The following is a 14,341-nucleotide window of genomic DNA, read 5'->3' as shown; positions in this document are numbered from 1 at the left end:
GGGCTCTCTGCAGGGGCAGCAACCAGGAAGACCTGTGCCGCCCCTTCCGGGAGCTTCAGTGCACCAGGGTTCCATATGGTCTTTGGCTTTTTCCTCTGGCGTCCGAGATGTGTGTGCAGGGAGCAGTCTCTTCTGGTTTCCCAGGCTTGTCTGCCTCTCTGAAGGTTTAGCTCTTCCTCCCACGGGATTTGGGTGCAGAGAACTGTTTATCCGGTCTGTTTCTTTCAGGTTCCGGTGGTGTCTCAGGCAGGTGTCCTGCTGCTCCTGGGCCCTCCCCCACGGGAGCCCAGAGGCCTTATACAGTTTCCTCTTGGGTCAGGGATGTGGGCAGGGGTGAGCAGTGTTGTTGGTCTCTTCCGCTCTGCAGCCTCAGGAGTGCCCACCTGACCAGGTGGTTGGGTCTCTCTCTCACCGGGTCTGGGAGCAGAGAGCTGCTGCGGGCCGGGATCCGCGGGTGTGGGACTTCCGGTAAACACAGAACGTGCCCGGTCCTAGAGAAATTCTGCTTCCGTGTGTCCCAAGCTCACCAGGCAGCTTTCTTGCAGCAGAAAATTTGGTCTTACCTGTGGTCCCGAGGCTCAGCTTCGCTCCTGGGGTGCTGCCCAGGGGCTCTCTGCAGCGGCAGCAACCAGGAAGACCTGTGCCGCCCCTTCCGGGAGCTTCAGTGCACCAGGGTTCCATATGGTCTTTGGCTTTTTCCTCTGGCGTCCGAGATGTGTGTGCAGGGAGCAGTCTCTTCTGGTTTCCCAGGCTTGTCTGCCTCTCTGAAGGTTTAGCTCTCCCTCCCACGGGATTTGGGTGCAGAGAACTGTTTATCCGGTCTGTTTCTTTCAGGTTCCGGTGGTGTCTCAGGCAGGTGTCCTGCTGCTCCTGGGCCCTCCCCCACGGGAGCCCAGAGGCCTTATACAGTTTCCTCTTGGGTCAGGGATGTGGGCAGGGGTGAGCAGTGTTGTTGGTCTCTTCCGCTCTGCAGCCTCAGGAGTGCCCACCTGACCAGGTGGTTGGGTCTCTCTCTCACCGGGTCTGGGAGCAGAGAGCTGCTGCGGGCCGGGATCCGCGGGTGTGGGACTTCCGGTAAACACAGAACGTGCCCGGTCCTAGAGAAATTCTGCTTCCGTGTGTCCCAAGCTCACCAGGCAGCTTTCTTGCAGCAGAAAATTTGGTCTTACCTGTGGTCCCGAGGCTCAGCTTCGCTCCTGGGGTGCTGCCCAGGGGCTCTCTGCAGCGGCAGCAACCAGGAAGACCTGTGCCGCCCCTTCCGGGAGCTTCAGTGCACCAGGGTTCCAGATGGTCTTTGGCTTTTTCCTCTGGCGTCCGAGATGTGTGTGCAGGGAGCAGTCTCTTCTGGTTTCCCAGGCTTGTCTGCCTCTCTGAAGGTTTAGCTCTCCCTCCCACGGGATTTGGGTGCAGAGAACTGTTTATCCGGTCTGTTTCTTTCAGGTTCCGGTGGTGTCTCAGGCAGGTGTCCTGCTGCTCCTGGGCCCTCCCCCACGGGAGCCCAGAGGCCTTATACAGTTTCCTCTTGGGCCAGGGATGTGGGCAGGGGTGAGCAGTGTTGTTGGTCTCTTCTGCTCTGCAGCCTCAGGAGTGCCCACCTGACCAGGCGGTTGGGTCTCTCTCTCACCGGGTCTGGGAGCAGAGAGAGCTAGGTCTTTTTTATTGGTGACAAGTTACAGTTAAATATGCTGTCCATGTTGTGAGAAATGTGGGGAAGAATAAATTCCAATCTAGGAATCATGTATTATTAAAAATGGCAGAGTTCCTCTATAGTCCAAAATGTGAACAACTCCCTTCAGGGCAACTTGGGTGGAGTCAGTCTAGCTTTGAAGACCAGAAGATGGAGAGCTTTTTCTCTGTTGCATAGATATGTGTGAAATGAGAAATGACCTAGATTTAGACAGTATGAATCATTTGACTCTTCAGTTTTTTTTCACAATGTAGACCAAGTCTGGGCAGGGCAATGATGGTGTTTTTCTGTGTTTTCCATACCACACTCCAAGCAGTCTCTTGTAGATTTGTCCTTTATCTCCAGAAACTTGGGGAGGGGTGGAGTCTATTAGGTTTTGGGAGTCTCTTCTCATAAGCTTGAATAATACTGATATATGAGCAGACAAGATCGAGAATGGTATCTATTAAGCATATCTGAATTAGACAACATCTGTTTGTTAAACTACTTGTTCGAGAATGTGTATAGTAAATACAGCACACTATAACAAAGTGGCAGTAGCAAAAATGATTTACTAAGGCAGAATATGAATGAAAATATTAATTCTTAAGTAACTTTGACAGGTTACGTAGTATAGTAAAACAATTTTTGCATTAGCAGAGGAATAGGAGACCTGACAATAGTCGAGTTGGATTGTGGCCACAGAAAGATAGTGTGACTAGATGGTTTCAGGCTTGGGACATGAAGTGAATGGGCATACAGGCCTTCAGAAATGCCTAGGGCCATGGGGACATAGGGCTTATGAAAGGGAGTGTCAAGAGGGCAGATGGCTATTCAAAGGTGTGGGTACAATCTTACTACTGATAATGTGCAGTCCAGAGCGTGCAGAGGCCAGCCAGCTCATGGCCCATTCACTGCTGAGCAGGAGATATTTGACCAGATGTGTTTCCTGCTTGGGTTGGTTTGTGGAGCTAGAGACAGGCACAAGTGCATGAACCTGTGTGGCTAACGTGTGCCTTGTAGGTGAGTAGAACAGGTGCGCTTGCAGCTTGAAAAGATGAGATTGTGAGGAGCCTAAAGGCAGCACTGTCAGAGTGAAGGGGTCGACGCTGTGCTGTAGAGCACACTTATGCCGGCTTGAAGCTGGGCAGTGGAAAATTGCAGCCTCTTGCCCCAAAATGCATGAGAAGTACATGGTGGCAGGGCCATAGCTGATTTCCCGTGGGTATATGCATGCAGGAAAGCAATATCCCAGCAGAGTCCCCTGCAAGAGAGAAAGGCAGGGCCAGACCTGCTGCAGGGAACTGAGAACAGAGCAAATGGGAACAGAATGAGGTAGGGAGAGGTAAAGCCCATGCTCTAGATTGCTAGTGAGAGAATTGTTTTAATGTGCCAGATGAGTGGCCATGCAGAGATATTTCTTGCTGCATACTATGAAACAGACTGGGAGATCCCAGTAAGATGGGACACAAAGCAGTTAAGATCAACCTTTTGTTTGATAATAGAGTTATTATTTACCACTACAGCTTCATAGGGACACAATTAATAACTAGACAATTGCAGCCAGGCCAGCTCACCAATCATCACATGGTGAATTAGAGGCTGAGTTTGAGCCTGTGCTATGAGTGATGGTGGGAGAGAGGGTCACCTAGGCCTAGGGTTCTCAGCAGTGAGAAAAGACTTGCCTCAGAGAAAAGAGGAAAACCTCACCGAAGGGAAAATTACCTAGAATGAGGGGCAGTGAAAAGACTAATTATAAAGACTGTATATCTCAGTCCTCAAGGGCAGCACAACAGTGGCTAGGAGATCAAGAATTCTCCCCTCAGACATGTGGATGTTTATGATGACCAGTTGGGGTAGGGGAGCTTAGCAGGTCTTCCTTGGTTAGGCTCAAAAGCATTGGCTCTCTATTGGGTAACGGGGGGATGTGCAGTCATGAAACCTAATTATGTTTAAAATTTGGTTAAAAGATAAGGAGAGAAAAGGAATATTTTGCTGGATATGTAGTCAGTTGTGGGGAAGGGGTGCCTTTGTGGGTGGATGCCAAGGCATGACTTTCCCCTGAGGGTTCAGCCACACGATGGTATAGTATAGAGTAGGGTTTATTCAGGGCACAGGGAAGTCAGTGGAGAGAGTGGTAGACACAGAGAAAGGCACAGAGAAATGGTACAGAAGTAGAGGCTGGCCATGAGCATGCAGAGAAGGGGATGGGGAAGTGAATGGGGAGAATGTCAGAAGTGGTGAGGGTAAGGACCTAGAACAGGAAAGCAATAGAGCAAGAGAGAGAGGAGGAGGCAAACTGCCCATTCATAGTCAGTCAGGTACATCTGGCTGTTGCCAAGAAATGGGGCAGCAGGGTAGCTTAGAAAAATGACTAACCAGCTGGAGTAGGGGCTTGCAGACACATGTAAATACAATAAACAACACGCATACACACAGTTTTATTGCATACATGTATACAGTACCATGAATTCTTTATGATGTGAATGTAAACAATACATTAATATTGTAATGTTCTTTACCTTGTTTTAGACTCTGGTACCTGCAGAGCAAAAATTAGATTTTTTTAGAACTCAGTAGCAGAGGTATTAAATCATCCATTCTATTTGTCTATGCTAATATTACTACCTCCAAAACGTTTCCCAAAATACTTGCATATTACTACTGACCTAGTTCTTCAAACAACTTTTTCCTGACTCAAATTCCTCTTTTCCGCCAGCACAGCTGCTATCCTTCTCTCCTCCCTCTTGTTAGAGGAAGTCTTCTCTTGTTCTTTGATGCTGCCCAGGGACTGGTTGATCAGCATTTATTCACATCTCAGAGAATAGTAACTTAGAGACAAATAGTAATTCCTCTATGAATAGTGTACATTGTGCTGAAACAGTAAATTTTATTCAAGCAGATGCTGGTGAGGATGTGGAGAAAGAGGAACACTCCTTCATTGTTGGTGGGATTGCAGTCTGGAAATCAGTCTGGAAGTTTTCAGAAAATTGGACATTGTACTACCTGAGGATCCAGCTATACCACTCTTGGGCATATAACCAAAAGATGCTTCAACATATAACAAAGATACGTGCTCCACTATGTTCATAGCAGCCTTATTTATAATAGCAAGAAGCTGGAAAGAACTCAGATGCCCTTCAACAGAGGAATGGATACAGAAAATGTGGTACATCTACACAATAGAATACAAATCAGCTATCAAAAACAATGATTTCATGAAATTCATAGGCAAATGGATGAAACTGGAAAATATCATCCTGAGTGAGGTAACCCAATCACAGAACAACACACGTGTTATTCACCCATTGATAAGTGAATATTTCCCCAAATGCTCAGAGAACCCAAGATGCACAGAACACATGAAACTCAAGTAGGTTGACCAAAATGTGAATGCTTCATTCCTTCTTTAAATGGGGAACAAGAATACTCTTGAGAGGGAATAGGGAGGCAAAGTTTAGAACAGAGTCTGAAAGAACACCAATTTAGAGTCTGCCCCACATGTGGCTCATATATATACAGCCACCAAACTAGACAAGATGGATGAAACAAAGAAGTTCAGACTAACAGGAACCAAATTGTAGATCTCTCCTGAGAGACACAGCCAGAATATGGCGAAGACATAAGCGAATGCCAGCAGCAAACCATTGAACTTAGACTGGATCCCTGTTGAAGGAATCAGAGAAAGGACTGAAAGAGCTTGAAGTGCTGTGAGACCCCATATGCACAAAAATGCCAACCAACCAGAGCTTCCAGGGACTAAGCCATTACCCAACAACTATATACATGGACTGACCCTGGGCTCCAACTGCATAGGTAGCAATGAATAGCCTAGTAAGGGCACCAGTGGAATGGGAAGCCCTTGATCCTGCCAAGACTGAACCCCAATGAATGGGATTATTGGGGGGAGGGAGGTAATGGGGGAAGGTTGGGAGGGGAACACCCTTATAGTAGGGGAATGTGAGGGGTTAGGGGGATGTTGGCCTGGCCTGGAAACTGGCAAAGGTAATTACAATTGAAATGTCAATAAGAAATACCCAATTTAATAAACATGGAGGAGAGAAAAAAGAATGGCTCACAGGCTATGGTTCAACTAGTACAACAGTGGCTTTCTGCAAATAGAAAGTTCAAAGATTCAGTAATGGCTCAATCCATGTGGCTGGATGTCTCAACTCATCTTCAATATATTTCTGAATTCTGGAATAAATTGACTCTAATGCCTAAAAAGTACTTGCTAGACAGAGGTACGGCAAGAAGACAAATATGAAGAACTACCATCCTCAATGTCCTTTATACGTGTAGGATGTCACCAGAAGCTGTATCCTAGATGAAAGGTGGGTCTTATCACCTCTAAAGACACAGATTACAAACACTTTTCGCAGGTCCAAAATTACAGTTAAGAAAAATTCCTCACAGTGCAGAACTCTTTGGCTTTTGTTAATTCCCAAAAGTATTCAATTTGACTACCAAGAAATGCTATCACAACAGACCAAACAGAACAGCTGGGAATGATTTTTTCTGTGGCAATGACTTTCTTCAATAATGAAGCATAAAGATTTTACTTAGGAAACTGAATGCCTTCACACAGGTTTTCCTACTCCTATGCATACTGAGTTAAATCTTCTTCTGAACATAGTCAAACATAAAAGCAGAGATATTTAAGGGTATTCAGAGCTCAGTACCATCCCACAGCCTATGAAAATGATCAAAATTGTGGATGCAAAGGCCTCTGGAATATTCACGTTGGACTCCAAATCTTAGGTGAAAATCAAGTAAATGACATTGTGAAAATAGATTGCTCAGGGACAATTCCTTCATGTTACTCATGCTCTGTGGTGTAACAAATAAATGGACCATGCAACAGTTTTCATAGAATTAAAGGACAGAGAGGAATAATTCAGAAGAGCTCAAGGAATATTTACTGTTTCAGCACAATGGACATTGATCTTAGAGAAATTACTATATGTCTCTGATTTACTATTCTCTGAGATATTAATAAACGCTGATCAACCAATGCTTGGGCAGAATCAATGAATAAGATCAGACTTCCACTAATGAGAGGGAGAAGAAAAGAATAGCAGCTGTGCTGGCAGCAAAGAGGAATTTGAGCCAGGTTGTTTGAAGAGTTAGATCAACATTAATATGCAAGTATTTTGGGAAGGGTTTTGGAGGTAGCCACATCAGCAAAGAAAGTAAGAATGGATGATGTAATTGCTCCGCTATCGAATTCTACCAAAATGTAAGTTGTGCTCTGCAGGTACTAGAGACTAAAACATGGTAGAGAACACTGCCAGAATAATTTACTGTTTACATTCATATTTAAAATAATTTATTATCATGTATATATGTATGCATTAAACCACTTGTGTATGCATGTGTGTTCGTGGCATTTACATGTGTCTGCAACCACAGATTTCATTCTGTTAGGGTTCTGTCTAAGCCTCCCCTGCTCCCCTATTACCTGCCATAGCGAGGTGTGCCTGAATCACTATGAATGGCATGTTGGCCTCCTCCATTCTCTCTAGCTCTATTGCTACTTGGTCTAGATCCATCCCTTTGCCACATCTGACATTCTCCCCATTCCCCTGCCCTCCTCTCTCTGCATACTCCTGATCACCCTCCACTTCTCTAACATTTCTCTCTGCCTTTCTCTGTCCCTACTACCCTCTCAAGTCACCTCTCATGCCCCCCTAAATAAACTCTATTCTGTATTATGCCAACTCTCTCTCTCTCTCTCTCTCTCTCTCTCTCTCTCTCTCTCTCTCTCTCCCTCCCCCTCAGTCCATTCCTCCCTCCCTCTGTCCTTTCCTCCCTCCCTCCCTTCTTGCTTCCCTCCAAGAGACTTCTGCAGGCTGTCTCATATTCCACTTCTGTCTGTTACTACATTTTATGTCAGAATTCTTTCACACCACCAGCATCGGTTGTTAGGAAACAGAATGCCAAGGTCTTGGGATAGGGCTTCCTGCTGCTGTGAGGAAGCTCCACCCTGTTCCCGTTAGAACTCCCTGGATGATGGTACAGTGCCCCACTGCATTCACATCTCCCTTGGCAAGGTTTAGGTGGCCACTCCTGGGTTCCACAGCACAACCCTGACTACTTGACTCCATCAGTTCCCCCTTCTGGTTCCTCAAAACCTGAGCTTTTCAGGTTGCAAGAGCTCTTGTCCCATGCCTATCTGTGCTTTTACATTTAACCATGTTCAGAAGAGGATATAACTTATCATCCATAGGAGTTGGAAAAGCTATATGTTGTGAAGGCATCCAGAATTCCTAAGTAAAATCTCCATGCTCGATTGTTGAAGAAAGGCATTGCCACAGGAAACATCATTCCCAGTGTTCTGTCTTGTCTGATGTGATAGCATATCTTAGTAGTCAAATTGAGCATCTTGGGAATTAACTAAAGCCAAAGAGATCTGCACTGTGAGGGATTTTTCTTAACTGTAATTTTGGACCTGTGAAAAGTGTTTGTAATCTGTGTCTTTAGAGGTGATAAGACCCACCTTTCATCTAGGGTACGGCTTCTGGTAACAGCCTACAGGTATGAAGGACATTGAGGATGATAGTTCCTCCTATTTGTGTTCTTGTCCTACCTCTGGCTAGCAAGGATATTTTTGGAGTCTATTTATTCAGGAATACACTGAAGACCTGCTGAGACATTCAGTCTCATGGATTGAGCCATTGTGGATTCCTCACCTTTCTATTGGCAGAGAGCCATTGTTCTCATAGTTGAATGACAGACTGTGAGCCAAGGAATGAATCCATGTTTTACATAAGAGAGTTTCATTCTAACAGCTCTGTTAGTCTGAAGAACCTTTAGTAATACAGCTGTGGATTTGTTCTTGTTGCCATGTTATGTTTGTGTTCCCTACCCAGTGAGGACAATATTCTGATTAACCAGAGTGCCTCACAGCATGTCAGGTGTTTCCTGATTTTTCTCTGAGACTTTTCTAATAATCACCAGGTCAAAAGTATTAGCGTTGTACTTGGACCCAGCCAGAAGGCACAAAACAAAATGTTGTTTTCTAAAATCCCGATTTGTCTATATTCTGAACACCTGTCCCCTTCTGGATAGACTTGGAGGTTCCCAATAAGCTATTACTGGGATATACAAGCTAGGCAGCTTTATCCCTCCCCTTGAAGAGAAAGGGGGAAATACCTACTGAGTGCTATAACTGGAGCTCAGGCAAGCTCCAAATTTGCAAACAGTGAATACAAGGTAGAAGCAGGCAGTTGAGCAGCAGGGATCAGGAATCTTAGTTCCTCCCACGGGATTGGCAGGAGAGCAGACAAGTAAGGAATTGGAGGAGGGGCACAGTGGCCTGAACTGCAAATCTGCACATCAAAAAGATTGTCCCAGGTGTGGAACCAGGTTGGTCAGTCCCTACAAAGCAACATCTATCCCTAAGGGTGGTGCTCATGTCACTCAAGATTTATTTGCCAATCAGAACCTGTTAATGGACCTGCCAGTCAAAGAAGAAGGCGGCTCTTCCGGCTACCAAGCCCATGAGTTCCCTTTTTTAACAGATTAGATGTGAGTATTTCTGTGTGATATTTTCCCAGAGCCTCTGCGAGTCTCTGTGAGGGGAGCTTGGCAAATTCAGAACTCCAGAAATGGTAAGTACAAAGTCATCTCCCACAAGCCGCTTAGGTTAAAATGCATGTGTAGTGGGGTCTTCCCAGCAGCTGAATGGTCTCTAGTGGGCATGGCCCTTAATCTGCACAAAACATTCATGGCAGGGCTTTTGTGTAGAAATATACATGGCAGGAAGAGAACAGAGAAATAGTTTACTGCATATACTGTCATGAGAAATGGTGCAGAAAATAGGTAGATTACAGAGAAAATTCTGCTGCAGGGATCACCATTGTGTAGAAGGACCTGATTCAGGCAGGATGAATGACTTTTAATATCACAGCATGTATTAATTTATGGATACAATTAAGTATAACATTTCATGGGCGTTTGCTTAGGGCAGGTTACCTTGAGCTAGTGGATAATGAGTTCCCATATTAACACCTGCCTTAATGTAGATATCTACAATCTTTATTGACACTTTTAAGTCAGCTCAGATATTTAAAACACTTGATATTGACTGAGGCTTTCAGTGTCACATTATGGTTCTCATCAACTAACATTATATAAAAGAGCAAGATCAAACACCATTTTATTTATGCCATTCCCTATACCAAGGTAGAGTCTGCCCTTTTATAAGTCACTTCACTGATGTATGTTTAAATTTATATTAATTGTTACTCCTTTTTATTACAATTTTATTTTTATTGGATATTTTATATATTTAGATTTCAAATATTATTTCCTTTCCCCCTCTCTCCCAAACTCCTCCCCCATTCCCTGGCTTATATGAGTATGCTCCGATTCCCACCCATCCAATCCAACCTCAACACCCTGGCATTACCCTACAGTGGGGAAACAAGCCTTCACAGGACCAAAGACTTTATATGTGCTCTGATTTCTTACTTGTTTCTATTTTCCAGTTTTTCCTAGTGATAAGTAATTTCAGTTCTTGGGCAAGATAGATGTCTCAGTGGTCAAAGACTAGTCTCTCAACCCCAATATCCCCACCACCACCAAACCCCAAAAAAATAAATGAAAGAATTTCATTCATTTTTTAAATGGGATTTCATAATTGTCTGACTAGAGCAACATCTCCTTTAGCTCTGCCTTTTTTTGTGCCATGTAATTAAGGCTGACTTTGAACACTGAATGCTCTAGGAAGACAGTTCTGCAACTTCTTTTAATGTTGCCACTGACTGGGTAGTGAGAAGTAAAATACAAGCGAATGAACCTCCCTGTCTTTGGCGTTAAAAATTGCAAATAAAGAGGGACCTTTTAAGAACTGAGTTCATTGGCCATCTATGAAGCTGGTATAATCTCAATTCAGAAAAGGAAGAGGAAGAAGGAAGGTGGGGCCTTTCTGCTTTAACAATTGTTGACATTAACCATGATTCTGTAAGTAATCAATTTTAGACAATCAGTAAAATTCCAAACTGGGCACCTTGAGGTGATTCCCAGGGCAGGGCAATCACAAATATAAACATGATACTGAACTTATTTCTAGGAAACAAATTTCTGTATTACACTTGGTCAAGCCACACAATATCTAGTCCAATTGCTGTCTCTTTGCCTTATAGTAATGCTATTTTTCCTGTTTAAAAGTACACAATGTATGAAGTCCTTGTACTTAGTAGCTGAGTACTACTTGATTGTTTAAATATACCACAATTTCTGTATCCATTCCTCCCTTCAGGGATATCTGGGTTGTGTCCAGCTTCTAGCTATTATAAATAAGACTGCTATGAATATAGTGGAGAGTGCATTTTTGCTAGATGTTGGAGCATCTTTTGGGTATATCCAGTTCCTCAGATAGAAGTATTTTCAATTTTCTGAGAAACCACTAGACTGATTTCCAGAGTGGCATTGTCCTAAATGAGGTAACTCAGTCAAAGAAGAATACACATGTTATGTACTCCCTGATAAGTAAATATTGGAAAAAGCTCAGAAAACCCATGATACAATTTATAGACTATATGAAGCTCAGAAGTAGGAAGACGACAGTGTGCATGCTTCAGTCCTACTTAAGAGGGAAAACCAAATAAGCATAGGAGGTAGAGCGAGTGAGGATCCTGTTAGGGAGACAGAAGAGAGGGGGAGAAGGGGAAAGGATCAGTTGTGGGTAGAGATATGGTAGGGTCAGGAAATTGAATGAAGGTGAGTACAAGTGGGTAAGGGGAACTCGGGGAGCCAGTAGAAAATCCCAGATGCCTGGGAAACAAGAGTTCCCAGGACCCATTGCATGTAAAGTTAGCCGAAATAGCCATCCAAGGGGTCATAATGGCATGGGGTTGAGGGCTGGGGCTAGCTGGAAAGAGCCCGGTATAACTCTTCCCTGAGAGGCTTTGCCCCAGCCTGACCTAAACAGATAGTGATGCACATATCGACCATCAAGGTGAGCACAGGGACCACAATGGAGGAATGAGGGGAAGGACTGAAGGAGCTAAAGGGGTTTTGTAAACCCAAAAAAGAATGATGATTACCATCCTGACCCTTCAGCGCTCCAAAGGACTAAACCACCAACCAGAGAGACTATACATAGAGGGACCCATGGCTCCATCTGCATCTGTCACAGAAGATTTCCTTATATGTCATCAATGAGAGGAGTGGCCTCTAGGTGATTTGTGGCTTGATGCCCAATCCTAAAGGGACGGTAGTGCGGTGAGTGTTAGTGGATGAGTGGTGGTGCAGCAGCCTCATATAAGAAAGGGGTATAGGGAATGGGGTAGGAGATTTGAAGAAGTATAAGTAGGAATCAGCACAACATTTGTAATGTAAATAAATAAATAAATAAATAAATAATTTAAAAAAGAAAGAAAAAATACAATACAAGAGAAAAGATGTCAGTACTACTTGGTACACTCTAGAGCATGTATTTAGTCACTGAAAGTATTGGACTATAAGGTGCATTTTAACTTTCAAACATAATATTTGAGAGTATAATTTAACCATTTCATGCCTCTCCTTCTGGCCAGTTATTAACCTAAAACCCGGGAAAAATGGCAGTGGGTCTTAGTTCACACATGAAATCACACCAAGTTGTCAGCTTCCCTCAGCAGACTCTGTCCCTACCTGTTAACACATATGCTGGCCTACCTCACCCTCTAGCCCAGGGGTAGGCTTGCCATTCTCACAGGTGCCAATCCTCATGTAACCCAACCATTTTGGTAACTGGTGTTTTCGTGTATCCTTAATCATGCTGATCTCTTTGTCTGACTCTTCCTTTACCCATAGTTCCTCTCTTCATGATGTACATAGTAAAGTCTACTCTAGACTATCCCAGATATCCCTGGCTCTGGTTTTGTTTTTTCTTTTGTGTACAATAAACTTTCTACTCCACCATACTAAGAACAGTCATTTACATACCTTTTTGTGCCTTATTTTTTCCCGCCTCCCCTTACCTGCTTCTTGCTTCAAAATTCATACCATTTTCAATTTTTCATTGTGACTGTTTGAACTTGACTGGACTTTGGCTGGAAATCTTTCCAAGTCTGAGGCAGAGATGTCTGCTCTGGATATTGCATGTCTAATCAAATATACAAACGAAGTTCCTTTTCCTATTCTACTGGATTGTGTTCATTTACATTTCAAATAGTATCATCCCCATTCCCGGTTTCCCATCCATCAAACCCCTATCCCATCTTCCCTCGCCCTACTTCTCTAAGGATGTTCTGCCACCTTTTCACCCACCCCTTCCTGCCTCCCCAACCTAACATCCAATCGATGGCTCTGACTACATGTTGGGTAGAACAGCAGAGAATGGAATGCTTCAATTGTTTGACTCATTTGCTTTGTTATCCCCCAGTAGAGGAGGTGCTACTCTCCTGAGACCCACATGTTTTTCCAAGCTAATGAGGGAGTCTTTGCTGTCCTAAGAATAAGTAGCACTAGTGGAAAGTAGCTTGCAGGTTCTTTACAGGATTCTCCACTGATGCATGTGTAGCAAGCTATAAATAAGACCAAAAGCCAGGACATTGTGATTGTGGGGGTCACCATTGTCAGACCAGGAAGAGCATATCTGCTGATCTGTCTGAGTCTGATCACCTGGGACAGAAATGGATTATGGTTCAGACTGTGGGTCAGCTGGGCCCTGGCTTCTAACCCTTCCAGAGTATGGATTCCCAGGGAAGGCAGATGTTCTGGATCTGTGTCAGTGGCAACGTATGATAGTTAAAACTCATAGTCCTGAGTGTACACACTAACTTTGTTTCTGTGTTCATTTAGGAAGAGATATGGGAAAAACTGAAGGATGGGTTTATAGAATTTCTGAACCTTCTACATTCATTTTGTGTGACTAATTGTATGAGTAGTTTAGATATTATTCGGAAAGTGATGATAGGAATCATCTTTCAGAAGTATTTGAAGAGAATCCTTTCACTTCTAGTCCCAATGCAGTGATTCACAGATATTCAATTCTAGAATATAATTGGAATTTTTGAGATGCAGAAATTTCTCAAGGCTGCACAGTGTTGGGTAGGTGGATAGGGCAGATTCTACATCTTGTGACATAAACCATTTGGCAGGAAAGAGACATTTAATTATTGTTCAACATTGTTTTATGTGTGGGCTACACTGGGACTAGTTTTGCCTGAAATCACAAGGGTCATGCAAAGCTGCAGAACATAGCCCACCTTTCTGATCTCTTCCATTTACTGACAGAGATCTAGAGCATGAGCCCTTTCTCTTTGGAAGACAGACAGATCATAGTGGCTGGAGAGTTAGAAATATAATAATTTTGGGTTTACGTCTAGTTATTTTTTGTAGGAGTCTTGAATTTTTTGTTTATTTAATTTATATACATATACAAACATAGGTAATGCTCAAGGTCACATAGTTCTTGGTGAACTTCCCTTCAGGATTTTGATGAAAACTGGTCACAGGAACACTGAAAGAAGAAACCTTTTTTGATATTTGTTTGTACTCTTTTGGGCAACTATGAGAATTGGATCTAGGGTAACAGATACTATGATATTTCTTTGGACAGATTGTTGAGTTCTAGATATGGCCTGAGTTTGAGCATGTTGTGTCTGCCGATATATGGGTGCTGAGACAAAGATATTTGTCAAGAAGTAAAGGGTAGATGGAAATTGTCTATTGCATTACAGA

Source organism: Rattus norvegicus, chromosome 3 (genome assembly GCF_036323735.1).
Source record: "Rattus norvegicus strain BN/NHsdMcwi chromosome 3, GRCr8, whole genome shotgun sequence".
NCBI lineage: Eukaryota > Metazoa > Chordata > Mammalia > Rodentia > Muridae > Rattus > Rattus norvegicus.
This window is presented reverse-complemented; position numbering follows the sequence as displayed.